At 26.4% G+C, this 17,714-nt stretch overlaps 1 protein-coding gene across 4 annotated transcripts in view; it reads left to right on the forward strand.

Moving 5' to 3' along the window:
* The window catches only part of AP-1sigma (AP-1 complex subunit sigma-2), a 111,696-nt gene that overhangs the window by 41,358 nt on the left and 52,624 nt on the right, over positions 1-17,714 (forward strand). The window lies entirely within an intron of this gene.

Below are 17,714 nucleotides of genomic sequence, written 5' to 3' on the forward strand. Positions count from 1 at the left end.
CTGAATGCACTGGATGATGGAAAAATACCACTGAGATTGTAACCGCCAAGTATAAAACTTATCCACATTATAAATATGACTGTACAATAACTAATCTCTATAAAAATATACACTAAGCAAAAATACAACAAATCTAATAATCATAATAAATTACTGTATTGATAAGGTGTTATCGTAAAATATTTAACATTAAGAACTGTTGAAATGAAATGTACAAAATATAATTTGATCTAAGCTGTATCATATGCATAGAAAATCAAGATCATTTATTACTTACCATCATTTCAGTGAATGTAAAAGAACATTTACACATTGAAACATTAAAATGTGTAAAGTCAAAATGTGATTTAAATTAAACATAATTACCAACTTTGAAATCATGAAGTAATACAAATAAATAACAATAAAAATTAATTATAACATCTGAAAAAATATTTTATTTATAAATGATAATATGTTGAGAAACAGAATTCTAAATGTACATGTAACTCATCTAGAGGAGACACTGTAAATTAATTGGAAACAATTAAATCCAGATCTTATGCTAGCTACATATAATGATAATACATAGTTAAAGCATGAGTATTCAGATACTGGTGCACCAAGTTTGAGCAATTCACATCTTAAATCTTTGACAAAATTAACATGGATATTTTAATATATTTTTCTAAATATAACTATAAATTTTAATAATGTGTGACATTGTGTATTTAATTACAAGAAACTGAAGAGGAGGAAAGAGCTGGGAAACTGCATTTTTTCTGTTTATTTATTTATTTAAAAAGGATATTGCATACTCTTGCCATGATTTTTGGTTTATAATTTTAAATAATTTACTCATAGTATTTCTTTAAAAAAAATAGTTCAATCCATGAATACTAATACTGTTTTATTTTCAAAAACGGGTTCAAAGTTTTGAATCTTTAAATGTCTGCTAACAAAGTTTTAAAGAATCTAGGTACTGCTTCACTAATAGTTAGCTTTTATCAGCAGATAAGCATATTAGTTTATAACCTTAAATAATGCAATAAAAAATTATTTAAAAAAAAGAAGAAAAAACGTTTCGTAAAATCCATTTTCATGAAAATTTATATTTTATTTATTATCTGATTTATTCTTAGCCAAAACTTAATGTAGAGTTAACCATAAGGTAATTCCTTATAAAACTAAGTTCGATTAAATTTTACTGCTTACATTTTTTAATTTATGCTTTTACAAACTCTACAGCCTGTCTTCCAGTAACAGTTAACTTTTTTACAATGAAAATATGTGAAATGAATATTATACTTTTATAGTTAACACATTCGCTGCGGATGACACACTTGTGCATTGGTGATGATAAATGCTTTGTGTGGATGATGCACTTGTGTGTCATCGATTTGAACCATCATGCACGCTTTTCTAGGCAGATTACCTCATTCCATATCAGTGTACTTAATGAATTCGTAGTGTGCTTGTCTTGTCTTTCAATTTTTACTTTCAGATATTGACATCAAATACAGTTACCAATAACGTAAATATTAATTTAACTTTTGAACTTTTTGGTGTCACTTCAAAAGTAAAGAATTAAAGAAGTAAAAAAGTATTATTTGTTTCTTTGTTGTCTGTTATTTCTAAGTTGGGTTTACATTTTCTTCAAAAAGAAAAAGTTTCTCAATTCAACATATTTTTTTTAATGTGTTCTATCTTTACTGTTACTAAGTGGACTGATTTAATAATTCTTTTTTATATTATGGCAGAATTTCTTCTGGTGGTCTTGTTAAATGTTTTTTCTATATAACTATAATAGAAGATTTTAAAAACAAAAAAAAATATTTTGTTTGTAAGAAAGTTTGAAGTTTTTTTTTGTCACTTAGTATTTAGGTTGACAGAATATTGATATTACATAGATACGGTAACCCTGATATTTTGATTTATAAAGCTTTCACTCAAAGATGTAATAAAATGGAATGGTAAAACTTTAGAAAAAATTATTATAACATTTCAAAGAGGCCTAGCCTACATTCTGTAGCATCTATTATGTAGTTTTTCCATATTTCGTTTTTATTCAAATCATGCTGCAGACGTCTTGCTCTTGCATTAATAAAAAATGCCTTTTTTCATGTGGATCATGTTTCTTTAGACACATTTATATGACTAGAAGATTAAAATAAAAGTAAACATAAAAATAAATTATTAAGTTTTGGAAAAAAATGTTACGTTCATTTTTAATGTGGCACAGACTTGTAATATTAAAAATAATACTTTTTTTATCATTTAACTTAATTTAATATTAATTTACTATTATTATCTTTTAATTATATTTTGTTTTTTTTTTTTCATTTGAAGTATGAAAAGATTAAAAAAATGCTCCTTATAAAAAACCCTTGTTTAAAGATTTGCAGGGTTGATAAACACACCTTGATATTAAAAAAAAAAAAAAATGACATTAAAAAAGTGCATAAGCATTGGATAGATTGAAATCAGATATGAAATATCTCTCTCTCTGAATTTGTATATCTTTTATCGTAATTTTTTCGGCTAATTTTTGGAATTTTTGTGTGAAAATACTTCATTAAATTGTGTATTTATGTACTTTAATAAGTCAGTGTTAAGCATTGATGATGACAAAACAATGAAAAATATCTGCATTTCAATTCAATGAAAAATATCTTTATCAAATTTTGATGTAGAAAATGTAGTACTTTTTTTATCTTCCAATTTGAGCTAACTGAAAAACCCTTATGATGGGACTGTGGGATCACCAGAAAAACTTTATCTGCAGAATAAAACAAGTAGCAATATCAGGCCATTTGGTGAAGATTAAGGTTTGAACATGTTAAAGAGAGAATAAATGAAAAATTTGAAATGAGAATCAACATTTTTCAAAAGAATTCTTAATTCTTTTGAAAAAATAATGTATATTTGTATATAACTGTAGAAAGAATGACATTAATAATTTATAAATATGTGTGATAAGAATAATGTTTCATTAAGAAGTATATGGGATCATAAAAAGCTTAATAAAATATTTTGATAATATAAATAAGTATTATTAATGTTTACTATCCAAGGAATGCATTTAAAATATTATGTGATGAATCTTATGTGTCCACATTGGTAAAGTAAATTAATGTTTCTCATCGTGTTTTTCTAAATTGATATGAAAATGAATAGCAGAAAATCTTATTAGTAACCAGCACAAAATAACAAATATTGTGAACTTGAAATTATTAATAATAATGATAAAAATATTGATAAATTAGAAAAATGTTTTATTTACAAATTAAACATTAAAAAAAAGAAAAGGATGAACCATTATCTTATAGGACAATTTATGAAATAAAAAAATTTAATTGTAAAATACAGTATATAATATGTTATGACTGAATTATGCAAATTGTGATAACAGATACTATTATATAAGTCATTAGACCATAAAAATTTACGAACATGTTTACAATATGATGTTTGATACAAACATTTACTTATATTTATATTATATGATTTCATTGTCTCTTAATTAGAAAACTATTCTAATTATAAATTTACTTAATATTTGACAAAGCTAAGTTCATATTCGTGAAGGAGCACAGCACTGTTGTTTTGTTTGGCTGTAGACAGAGATGACGATATAACACAACAGTGGAGTCTGGGCTTAGTCCTGCTGGATAAAGTGACATGCTAGTCAGTCCGTTCTTAACAAGATATGTTGTCTCTTTAAAATAGGTTATTATGTATTTTATTTGTTTTTATTAGTAATAACACATCTACAAGTTACAGAATACTTATAGCTCCATGCCTATTTTAAACATTTTAACCCATAATTCTATGACACACATCTCTGTTTGTCATAATATCATTACTTAAACCAAAACAATTGATAAACGATTGATTTACTTGTATATAATTTTTTTAGTACAATATATTATCATCATGCTTGTGTTCTAAAGTACTAAGAAAACAATTGCTCTTATTACAAAATAACAGGGGAAAAGATAAAATTCATTATTTATACAAAAATAGCCACAATTAAGCAGAAAAAACTGATGTTTTATTGTTAAACATTGAAATTAAAGTGACATCAATTAATTCATTAATATGAAATTAATATAAATAAAGCCTACTAAATAATATCATGATGTGCATCTGTGTCTACACACACACAAACAGTATTTAGTCCGTCAGTCTAAACTCATGGCAGAAGTTGCAATTACTTTGTTAGTACCACTGGAACATGAATGTACACAGCAGTAGTTTGAAAATACTCCAAATATGCACTTCGCTTTGTCACTAGTAAATTGCGACCCAGGGCAAGTATACTGTTTTATACAAGAATGTGTAAAATATGTTGTGATTATTCTTTAATTAATTTTATGTAATATTAATTTGTTGATATCTTTTAATGATGATAATTTTTACAATTATGTAATACTGTATTATTCATGTTGTGGTGAAATGGTATTAACATTTATGATTAATATTATTTTTAGTACTTACATTTTTTCTGAGGTATGTTTTATGCTGGTGTCACATGATTATGTTACTGTAGATAGGTTTACATAATGACATTTACAACAGCAATATGTCTTTCTATAATTATTTGATGCTTTTAATTCTGTGTTGTAATTATAGGTGCATCTTTTGATATTATATCAGAATCAAGTAGAATTGCTCATAAGTTCATTACATTTATATTTTATTTTTCTAAAATCGATCCTTCTGGGAATCATATTCCTCTGCCCTATAATAACTATATTAATCCAATCAACCCATGTACAGAATTAATAAAATAGGATGACACCTACCTCTTATTTCATAATCCAAGCAAGAGCGCTTTCACGAGTATCTCGCATCATCAGTAGCTCTATAATTTTTCAAATCTTTCATTGCAAATTACACATTAAAATTAAAATTGTTAAAAGATCCTTTTCCAATTAAATCAAAATGGAAATAAAACTAATTTTTTATTTATTTTCAAAATTTTAAATTGTAAATTAAAATTAAAAATTGCATATATACAAAATATGAAGTCATTAATAAAAAAATTAAATTAGAAGTCACAGAACTTTAGCTTGCTAGGACAGTCACATAACTTTGGCTAGCTAGTGTACATGGATTTCTATTTTATTTTTATTAATTTTAATTTTGACTTTTAATTTAATTTTTTTATAACGACTTCATATTTAGTATATATGCAATTTTTAATTTTAATTTACAAATTAAAATTTTGTATATAAAAAAAATTAGTTTTATTTCTGTTTTGATTTAATTGGAAAAGTATCTTTTAACAATTTTAAATCCCGATTTTAATTTTAATGTGTAATTTGCAATGAAAGATTTGAAAAATTATAGAGCAATTGATGATGCGAGGTACTCATCATGAAAGCGCTCTTGCTTGGATTATGGAATAAGGTTGGTGTCATCCTATTTTTTTTTATTTTATTAATTCTGTTCTTTGGTTGATCAGATTATTTAATTAGTTTTCACATAATTTTTTTTTTAAATCGTTAAAAAGTACTTTTATTTTAGCTAATTAATTTAATTAGCTAATTTTTGAAATCTACTTTAACATCAATGGTTTTTAAATTTTGCTTTAATAGTGATAAAGTTATTTTATTTAAGCTTTTGTATGTTTAAAAAATAGATTTTAAAAAGTATCAGGAAAATATCCAAAGATTACTGAATGAATCCTTTTTTTTACACTTATACATTTTTAAATTATTACTTTAAATCTTCATCTGATTTAATTTATGTTAGCTCTTATTTTCTGATTTTTTAAAATAAAAATTTGTGTTTTATGCGTTTCTTTAAAATGTGTTTTTTTAATACAAAGTAAAGTAATATTGTGTTATATGAAATTCACAGCACCAAACTTCAAAAATGACAAAACCCACTAAACTTTGATTATAGCCGTTATGGTTTCAACAGTTTGCCACATTTTTTATGGATATCTTTATGACTGTTGACTTTATAACTATCTAGACTGATTTAAAGAAGTATTTAATCATTTTATTCTACTTGGATTCATCTATATACTAGAGCTCATTTTAAAATATTCCCTGCAAACTTTGCTCCTCTCTTGATGGAAGTTTTTGATAATACATATATAGTGTTTGAAAGTCACTGTCCTCTCAGCTTAAGTACCGTTGAATAATGCCACAGTTATTGTTCATTTCAACATTTTTTCTTTCTTTTAATTTCAAAGATGTACTTGATATAATGATTAAAAGATTGGTTCTTTTGATGAATGTAACGTTTTGCAGAATACATGATGTGATCATCTGAAATCTTTTACAGTTTTTTTAAAGCCCTTGCACAATCAAATGTAGGATTGTGGGTTTTTCATAAAAGTTATATTATGGACTATACCTCTTTTCATTTAAATTTGTTGATAGAGATTGTTTATTTGTAATTTTGTAATTTATTTCATCTATCGGTTCACAGAAGCAAAGACCAGTTACTCTTCGTTACAACAAATTGGTACCATTCTGTTGTGGCTGTATGACAGAACAAAGATGTCCATGCACAGTAACTAAAGATCAAGGTCTTCTAGGGTGCTTTTACTTCTTAGTTCACTGAATTTGACTTTACTTTCTATAGGATCAGCAAAAGCAAGAGTGCAAGAACTGGCCAAGCTGAATTAAGTAAATGAATCCTCAGTTAACTGCATATGAAGCATTCAATGAATCAATTGATTAAAGTGTTTTAAAGCAAACTGAGTCATGTCCTGGACCCTGCATCTATACAAGAAAATTATTTACAAAATCTTTTATATGTATTAATCTAAAATCTCCATTAATCTATAAACGTCTTATCAATCTACATAGTCAAATGCACAGTGACTTTCTGAATGCTCTATATTTTCTTATAAAAATGTCTACAAGACAAAATATAAATTCATAGAATTTGCAGCACTACATTACAAAGTTTCTAAACTTTGGTATTAGTGTTTTCCCGAACTGCTTGGACTTGGGTCTAGAATTTTGACTTAATAATTTAAAAAGACGATTAAAAACATTTTTATCTTTTGTACCTGTATGGCGATGTGTCTTGTTTCCAAACCTTAAATATCTTAAGAGTTCCAGTGACATTTTATCAGTCACTATTATTTTCAGTGAACTTTTGTATCTAAGTTTTAAAATAGAAAGGGATTTGTTTTGGTTTTGAAATCGTATTATTTGTGTCTTGGTGTGTAGTAGATATAAATATAATTTTTTTTTTTTAATTTAACATGTATTTGTAAGAGCATTTTTGAAACATGTTTTTAACTGATGCTTATTGTTATAAAACTGAATTACTTTTAAAACTTAATATTTTGCATATTGGTAGATTACATTTTTTGTTATGCCATTAGAATGTATGGTATTTTTTTAAAATTAACAACATTATTATAAGTTGTTTGTATATAATATATAATTATGTGACTGTTAATACCAACACTAAAACTACATATAATATATAAATTTGTAATTTGAATGTTTAGGAGGCAGTGTATTTGAGAAAATAGAAGGCATTATCAAAAATTTAAAATAATTTATAAAATTATATAGCTTTGAAGTAATCATGACGATTTTTTAAAATCAGTTGTGTAGGGAAAGAGTCCTTTTAAAGAATTATTGATATGCCATCCTTACTTCCCTTCCTTGTTTTATAGATGCTTGATCGTTTTTGTTTTTTATGTTAATCAAAGTGGAAAACCTACTTCATAGAAATGAAACTGCAATAAATGATCAACTGCATTTCAATCAGTATTTTTATAATTATCAAAAAATTCTTCAAGAAAATTATGTCTGATAACAAATCCATCATCAGTCATTTTCTAGTTGGAATTCAGGCATGTTGTCACCAGAGGACAAGAACATATTTACTATCCAGTCATATCAGTTGATATCTAATTCCAGGAAATAATATTAAGAATACTTTCCAAAGTCCAGTTAATATTTTATAAATGTTTAATTGTTCTTATAGAATTATGTTTATAAAAGATTATCATTTAAATCTTTTAATTTTAAAATAAAATTGTTTTTGGTTTTTAATGGAAAATTGTGTGTAAAGACAGAAGAATTTAATTATATTAACATATAAATATTTAGATGGAAATTTCATCTAGTTTTTTTATTTTTATTCAGTTAATAATCACAAGATGTAGGTGTAAGAATATATAAATATTACAGTTATATTTTGATGTTAATGCTTTCCATTTCTATTTTGATGATGTGAATTAAATATATACATATACATAATTTGTTACATCAAGGAAATAATAAAAGTATGGAAAATGTCATTTAAGGGCTTAAAACTATTAAAATTATTTGTACTGTTTTAACTTGTTGGTTTTTTTAAATATAATGCATGATTACATTGTGTTTTATATTATTACTATTGTAACCTATTTTTTCATTAGTGATTTGATGTGATTAATGTATTGTAATGCGTTTGGAAGAAATGTAGATGACTGAGTGTGTAATTCATATTACTTATACTTTTATGTATAGTATTTGTTTTATGAAACTAATTTATTTTTTTTTAACCAGTACTTTTAATGTCGAATGGTTTTGTTTATAGCTTTTATGTTGCATGAATATCCTTATCATTTATCTAAAGCCTCAAGGACATTTTAAACACAAAAATCCATTTTTAACTGATTAAATTTCTTTTTGTTAAGCAGAAACATGTGCATGGTTTTAAAATACAATTATAGTTTTTAAACAAACCTTTAAAGTGTACGTTTTTCCTTTGACAGTCAGTTTACGACAGAAAAATTATAAAAGACAAATTGTTTTTGTCTAAAGTTATAATTACTCAGTTTAGTTATTACTTTCAGTATGATTAAAAATTTTCGTAGTCCACTTTTTAGTAGTATCTTGGAACTTTTCTTTAACAGATGTTATTCATATTTTCAATTAACATTGCAGTTAATTGTTCAGTTATCCCTATCTGTTACTAGGTATAGGTAAAATATAATTTACAGATTCTGTTCTTTTATTTAACAAAAATGATTAGATCATTATCCAAAAGAATGAACAAAAAAAAATTGTTCACATACTGAACATTAAATATAATGGATGCTTATAATAAATTTATTCATCACAATAAATTTACGTCGCAAAACATTTCTGGTATGAGTATTGTGTAATGGCAGATTTCATTGTTAATAATTCATATAAAGTTTTTATTTATCTTTTTAATGATCACTTAGGTAAATTTTTATCATTGAAATAAAAAATTAAATCTTTGTTATCTTGCATTTAAATTTCTCCTGATATTTTAAAGGCAGTACTTTTTTACTTTTGAACAAAATTGTTGGCAACATGGAAATTTGGAAGCAGAATAAGCATATTTTCACTAGATGTGTAAGTTTCTTAAGTAATACTTGTCCATTTGTGTTGTCTTCTGTCTTAAAGAATATAAAAAGTTGATGTACTTCTGCATCGAATTTCCAGTATTTGTGAAGAATGATATCATTTATAGAGGGTCTTTTTTTATCTCTGCACTTTATTTTATTAGCTTTTTTTATGTTTTCATATTCGAATGGAATTGTCTTTAATGAATTATTTGGAGCGAACCAAATATTTTGTCTACAAAAGTGATATTCTGATATTATTGTTCAGAAGGCAGTTAAAAGATATTTACAATATTCATTCTATCTCTTTTTTTATGGATAGGAATTATTTTGGCACAATTTTATTCTTAAAGATTTTTTCTCCCGGTTTTTCAGAGCCAGCTGAAAATACTTTTTTCTTCATTCTTCTTAACATTTGTTCACCTGAGTACCATTTTTTCAGTTTTTCAATGATCATTGATTGATGGTGATTGGGAATCCTTTTCTGGTGATTACATCACCCTCTTCTTTTTTTGTTATCACCTACATTTAGTATTTTCTACATAGTCAATAAGATTATATATTCAGTAGTCTTTGTATAAAAAGATTTCTTTTTTCTAATTACTGCTACATTACAATTACTTTTTTTAATATATATATTATTCCCACTTAACATTTATTCTCTTTTCTAAAAAAATGTTAGTCTGGTGGACTAGTAGTACTTTTGCCCGTCGCTTCCATTTGCCTTTTACTCAGGTACTTCTTTTTTTTTTTATACTTTTTTGATCTCATTAGTAACATGATAAAATTTTTATTCTTTTATGTTGATCCAGTAATTGAATATCTTTATTTAAGCATTCTTTCTCATATCAATATCTCTTTCACATGCATCATTGAACTTTTTATTTTTATTTGTTTTAGTCTTTTTTCTTCAAGTTGTACTATAGCTACTTAAATACTTTCCCACTGTTCATCATTATCATCATCTTTTCATCTGGAATGTGAGTCCACTAAACTATTTAGTCTCGAAGTATATATCTTAGCTTTATTCTCTTTCATAGATTTGCACATTATATCAGGAAGAGTGCTAAAATTTCTGTTTTTTCTGAATTATACTAGTATCTGGAAATGGCCAGAACTTATTACTATTTCTTTTGTTAACTATTATGCCCATGATATAATTGTGTAATAATGTATCTTGAAGTAAAAATTATGCCAAAGATGTAGTCTATTTAGATCTAGATTATGCTAAAATATCTGTCTATTAGTGGATTTCTTTTTGTAGAAATTCATTTAATTATGTAATGTATCTTGAAGTAAAAATTATACTGAAGATGTAGTCTATTTAGATCTAGATTACGTTAAGATATCTGTGTCTACTAGTGAGTGGATTTCTTTGTGTGGAAATTCATTGAGGTTAATCAACAGAATTTTGAAAACCAAAACTAATAAAAAAAGCTGTTTGCTGTTTTCATTATGCATATCATGTAATCCTTATTCACCTTTATTAGGTCTCCATATTGTTTCCCTTCTCGTTTACATTAGCAGTTCCTGTGGATCAGTAATTCTTCATGTTCTAATGTAGAATTCATATAACGGCATGTAAAAAAAAGATGGGAATTTCTTGCCCCCATCATTCATTTTTCTTTCTATAGTTTTATTTGTTTTAAATACTTGATAATATTATGTTTCCATAATTTTCAAACTAATTTTTAGTTGGAGGTCTACTTTTGTAGATATGCGTAAAACAGAACTCCTAGTACATAAAAAATATTATTTTTCTCGTGTGATCAGGCTTTAAAAGTATCTGTTTCATTAAAAGAGTACTTCCCACTAAAGTAATGTTTAAAATCAATAAGATTTAAACCAGAAATGTTTGAACCTTGGTTTTTGATCAAAGGAAATTAAATTGAGATTCAGTCTAAAATCTGTTGAATTTCAGAAGAGTAATTTGAAAATTTCTGATTTAAATTACTGAGAACTTAAACATTATTTTTCAAACATAACAGATTTTCAACATAAAATATTAGCTAATATTATTTCACATTACTATTTTTTATAATAGAATTTTCTTAATATTTCCCTACTTTAATTATTACATTTCTGGCTAAATGTAATATTCTGCTGTATTATGTTACAGTTTAAATGTTTGTCACACAATTGAGCATTTACTTGGCTAGAGATTAATTTAAAACAGGAACACACAAGTGTTTCTGCTTTATATTATTAATAATAATAATAATATTAGATGTAATCACAATATGCTTTTTATTATTGCAGTAGTAATTTTAGCATGTATGTGGTGTTAAAAAAATTTATATACACAAAAAATCCAACCAGTTGGTATCATGTCTAACCACACTACTCGGATTTTTAATTGAATGGTTTAATGAATAAACTTAAACTGTCATTTAAGGTTAGAGAAGAGCATGAAGTTTTAGAAAAATTACATGGCAGTTTTGGTAAAACTACTTTCCTAATTTTTGGATGGATTATTTGTGTACTTGAATTCATCAAAAACTGTTCATAGATGATGTGCAACATCATCACTCACGTTATTTTTTCATTAAATGCCATCAAGGTACCAATATTTCTCTGTTTTCACACATTTGGAGTATTGTGCAGTGATTACCATTTAATCGTTGGTCAGGGAAATAGTTGTTACAATATCAACATTGGGATTATAGAATCAGTTATTCATTAAATTTATAATTATGCTTTCAATAAAAAAAATAATAATTTTTTTTATTTGTGCTTTTTCCTCCCTATATTCATTTTTTACTTTCAAACAATTATTCTCAGGCAGTACAGAATATTTAAAACAATGTGAAACATATTTGAAAACTGTAAACCTATTGTTTAATTATAAAATTACATAATTGTTTAATTAAACAGTACTTGTTATAAATTTTGGCATTTAATGACTGCATTTACATTAATTTTCTCAGAATTAAATTCTCTACAAGTTTTGTTACTAAAATCTTGCACATTTTTTAGTCATTTAACAAAGCTGTTACACTACAAATATAACAAAAACTTGTTTTCAAGACTGGATTTTGTGTTTTATGTCAGATATCTTAAAAACTACTGGAGTTGCAGTTCTAGGATCTGTTTTATCCTAGTTAGCAGCTCTAATTACATAAGAAACCACCAACTTTACTCTTTAACTTGGGTTCCAAAGATTACATTAGGGCAACCTTTTATTAGTAGAAGAGCTGAAATCAAGGCGAAATCTTTCACTAGCTGTAACTCAAAAACAAAGTATTTCCAGACCTATGTTTATATGAACTTTTTTCATTATTTTCACTAGTAGAACATCTCGTAAATCATTAATCCATTTCTTCATGGGACAGCTGTATATTAGAAATTATAATTATATAATATATATTATATACATTTAAATTCTTGACATAAATTACTGCTTTTGTATGAAATTTGTGAATGATATATGTGAAAATTTGAAAAAAATTTTCTCCAGCTAGATTAGATAGAAGCACATGAGACTTCCTGGCTCCATAACTACAAAATACATTGTAAAATGTAAAAGGTTGTTCTCTTGAAAACAGTTAAAATATACTGCAGTGAATTGTAACTATTCTTTTAAAAATTGTAAAGATTAAAATTATTATAATGGGAATTAAATTTCACGTTCTATAGTTTAAATCTTGTGCACTTACTTGTAGGTTGCATAATTTTGTAGACTTAAAAGAGCTGGAATTTGGTAAATTAAGTAGGGTTTTGGCAGATTACTTTTTTTTAAACAAACAGGAATGTGAAATAATATTATATTGTATGTAATCAGATAATGTAGTTTAATGTATTGATTAATGAAAACTGGTAACTAAAACGTACCCTAAATTTATGATTAAATGATGTAAAAAAAATGCTCTGCAATTGCTTAATTGTTATTTAATTAGTTTCTAAATTAAAATTATATTTTTTAAAAGAAGAAACTGCGACTTATTGGCCTTGATTTCCTTTATGAGTCCTAAAAGTTTTAACTGTTTGTTATCAAATTCAATTTTATAGGACTCTTTTGTGAAAATGGACATTAATTTGAAGCAAAAAGATAAGTACATGCTATTCAGAGTATTGTGCATTGTTCTTGGCTACAATGTTTGGCCATCTTTCTGGTAAAAGACAGATTCCTCACCAAAAGAATAACTTCAATATCTTCCTTTAAAAGAACTGAAGTGTTGGTCAGACACTTATGGTTCTGCATGGACGAAACAAGTGGAATTCAGAAGGAGAGACTTCTGGTGAATACAGCAGGTGGAGTAGAGCCTCCCATCCAAGCAGCTGTAGTTTTTCCTGACCGCTTTAGTGACATGTGGTTGAGCATTGTCACATTAGACAATCACTTGTCATGTCCTTAGGTGTATCTATTCATTTTTCTTTAAATTCTCAGTTAACTGTATTAGTCATTGGTACAGTCCCCAGAAATGATTTCACTAGATTTTAGCAGCTCATAATAGACCAAATCCTTGTGATACCATCAAGTACAGATCAATGTCTTCAAACAATAGATATTCAACTTACTATTGATGATGGTTGGCTAGGTTTTGCTTCCTAATTTTTTGTGCTTGGGATTATCGTAGTGATCCATTTTTCATCACCAGTGACAATCATTGAAAATATCTTTCAGTATCTGGCTTTAATTTATATGGCACCCAATTTACTTGATTTTGTTGAACCATTACCATTGACTTCAAAGATGTAGAGACAGCCATTTTGGTCACATTTAATGCTTCTGCCAATTCTTTAAGCGTTTGACATTGATCTTCATCCAGCAACACCTCCAACTCTTCATCTTCAAACTTTTTAAGTTGGCCAGGACACTCCTTGTCTTCCAAATCAAAATATCCACTTTTGAATTGTTTATACCGGTACTCACGTGTTGAAATTAATAGAGCATAATAGCCATAATGTTTATATGGCAGACAAAGACTTTCAGCTCCCGATTTCTTCCAGCAAATTGCATTTTGTTGGCTCAAAAATTGACATATTCAATCCACTTAAAATATGTTGCATACACTTTGATCAAATGACACAATTTCTTTTGGCTTTAAGAATTGGGGTTGTTTTAAGCAATTGGCTTTTCTATGAACTGAAAACCATCAGGTGCTAATTACACAATCTCTTGTAAATCCTATAAATTAATTTAATACCAAATATATCAAATACTATGTGGTTTTATTATGTTAATTCTTACAAATATAGATGATTTTTGATGCAATTCATTAAAATTGAAAATCAAGCAATAAATATCATAATTATTTTACTCATTGACATAAGCACTGTTGTACAGGATCAGCCATTTGTGATAATGTGAGAACAATTTAATTTGTAGGCAATTTCAGATGAAAAAAATAAACTAGCTTCACTAAAGATTAACTGCATTTTTTCTATACAAGTTTTTTTTTTTTGATTATAACTTTCTACTACGGCACTGTCATTTATTTTTTTATGCATTTGCTTTAATTAAAATGACATTGCATAAAAAATAAATGCAGTAATGTTTAGAAAAAAAGACTGCTCCTGTATTTTTAAATGGTAAGTAATTTTCACTGAATTTGTACTTTTTAATGCAAAAATGAAAAGTATAGTTCTGGTTTTATAAAATTTGTATTTGTAAATAGTCTACTATAGATATTTTATTACTATTCAAATTTTAATGAATGATTTTTTAAAACAGGTGCTCATTAATCATTTAAAATAAACATAGAAAAAATGTTTTTAATTTAGTACTCGCTATATTCAAGAGAATACTAGATTTCAAGAGTCTTGAAAACTTAGTTTTCAGTACTGTTTTTAGTACTCACTATAATCCAAGAGTAAATTTGCTACTCTTGTGTGCTACCCCTATTTTATTAAAATTTATATATGTGACTGTGTGTGTATGCATAAATGCATAAAAATTTGTGAGAAATAAAATAGCAATTACAATTAATTATATTTAGCTTTATTGAAATTTTAATTTAAACATAAAATCATACAGTCATATGAAAGCAAAATTTAACAGAGCTTTTCTTCAAAAATATAAGTTGTGAATTTTAAGTAGTAATGTTATGTCAATTGTGAACAAATTCTTTAAAATTGATATAACTAATTCCAAACTTAATGATATGTCAAACTTAACCCGTCTTAGAGAATTAAAAAGCCATTTTCATGCAAATAAATTGGTTGTATGAACAGCTTTCATAGAATTTTCACTTTGATTTGAGAATTTTTGTTGAATGGTTATCCAAAAATTTGGCTTGATATTTTTACTCTTATAAAGTTTGTTCTTATAAGATTGACAGTTTCACAACTGCCTGTAAACTTTGTTAAAAGTTGGACTTTGATCTTTTGGGGCCAGTGCCTCGGAATTGTTAAATGTGTCCGCTTGGCTTTTGGAGATACTGCTTTAATCACCCTTGAAGCTCATTGTCGATTCCAGACAATAATAAGGCTCTGTCCATATGTATGTGAATGTGTTTTTTCTATGACATCATTTTGTTACAAAAAGCTAAGGTTTTTATTCAAAATTCTCTAATAGTATTATAATAGTAAGTATTTCTTCTTGCAACTCATTCCATCAACTTATCTAATATGTGCAATCAGGTTGTACCTTATGAATATCTGTTGCTTTATCGACTTAAAGGACAAAATAATTATCTCTTATCTTGCCCATTAATTACTTATGAAAATTTGTGAGAAATCTTACTTTCATTTAAAGACAGTGAGTGTCATTGATCTTGGAGATAGCATTTAAGAGTTGTCCTTGCAATCCCCAAACGTTTTCAAAAACAATTAATTGCTGCCAATAAAACAAGAGTTTCATCTATTGTTTGTAAACCTTTTACTTATAGCAGTATGAGAATTTTATTAAAATGTCACTGTAGTTTTAGAAGGCAAGATTTATTTAGTAAATGTTTGTTGTGTGGACCTGAAATTTTTATTTTTTGCAGAAAAACATCTTGAGAAAAATTAAATTTGCTTGTTTGTTTCTAAAGTCCTCTCAATTTGTTAGCATTTTGTTATCGGTCGCTGAAAAATTCAAGCGAATTACTCATTGAGGCTGTTCTTCCCCATTAACAATAGTTCTAGTAAAACCCAGGGACAAATAATTCAATTGTAACTTATATTTCATGGTATGCAGTTTAGAAGCAATGAGCAAAACTGTTTTTGCCACTGCTAAACTGATGATTGGTTGAACAGTCACCTTCATGTTATATATTTATTAAAAATAATTTCATTTAAAATTTGATAGAAACATAAAAATAACATAATTTTGATAATATAACCTCAATGTACAGCAGCAGCTCTGAATCCAGACAAATCTACATATCTTACTACTTTTTCATATAAATTTCCAAAGATATGAATGAAGTAATTTGCATCTTGTTCCATCGTCAAGCTTACTGCAATGCTTAATGGATTACCATAGCAACTCAGTGTGGTCTGTGTATGGGCACCAGAATTTCCTTAACTCAAGGGCATATAAAGAGAATAACTGATGGCAATCTGGACTTTTCCAGTTTGATGTTTTGCAACTTCCATACATATTCTTTGTTGTAAATATAATTTCAGTTACAAGAGTAAAAAGAAGACTTGAATTAAAATCCATTGGTGTGAAACTTAAAGGAAATATTACTGGTTTTTTTTTCACATCTATAGGAAAATAATAATTGTACAGGAAAAAGTTCTTAGTTGATTTTTATTTGTTTGTAAAATTATCTGGAATTTTTTCATTGTCAAAAAATGTTTATTTGACAGATTTTTTAATTTCTTGATTAACTGATAAAATTTATTTTGTTGTGGTTAATTTGATGTTGTGTTTTTATTACTTATACTCCAAATGACAACTAAAATTATATTAACTTATTTTATATTAATGGTTGTAACTAAAAACATTTTAATAAAGTTTTATTTTTGAATTATTTTTTTAAAATTAGTGTCAGAATTGATTATTTGTTTATTTCTGCAAGAAATGCATCTCTCTTGCTCCTTCCTTTTTGCTTTATAAATTCATGTTTAAAAGCTTGTAAATAATGATGCACTAAAAAAAAGTATATGAGCTGAATGATGATACTTTTGAGTTGGGAGAAGAGGACTGACGACTGACATTCTCAGCATCTTATTTTTATCACCATGTATAATGTTAGTGCATGTGTGACTTAATTATTTTTTATTAAATTAATTCACATTTAGTTTAATTTTATTTTGAAATTTATAATGATTTGTATTAAATACATATTCACGTGAATAGATGCTTCATTAGAAATACTGATGCTGTTGGAGGTAGTACTGTTTTAACAGCATTTTATAATAGTGTGTACATTTTCTCAAGAAGTTGGCTAATCTTGCCCATTGAAAAATTATAGAAATTAAAGAAAATTCTTATTATTATTAATGAATATTTTGTGAT

Source organism: Lycorma delicatula, chromosome 1, assembly GCF_047948215.1.
Source record: "Lycorma delicatula isolate Av1 chromosome 1, ASM4794821v1, whole genome shotgun sequence".
Lineage (NCBI taxonomy): Eukaryota > Metazoa > Arthropoda > Insecta > Hemiptera > Fulgoridae > Lycorma > Lycorma delicatula.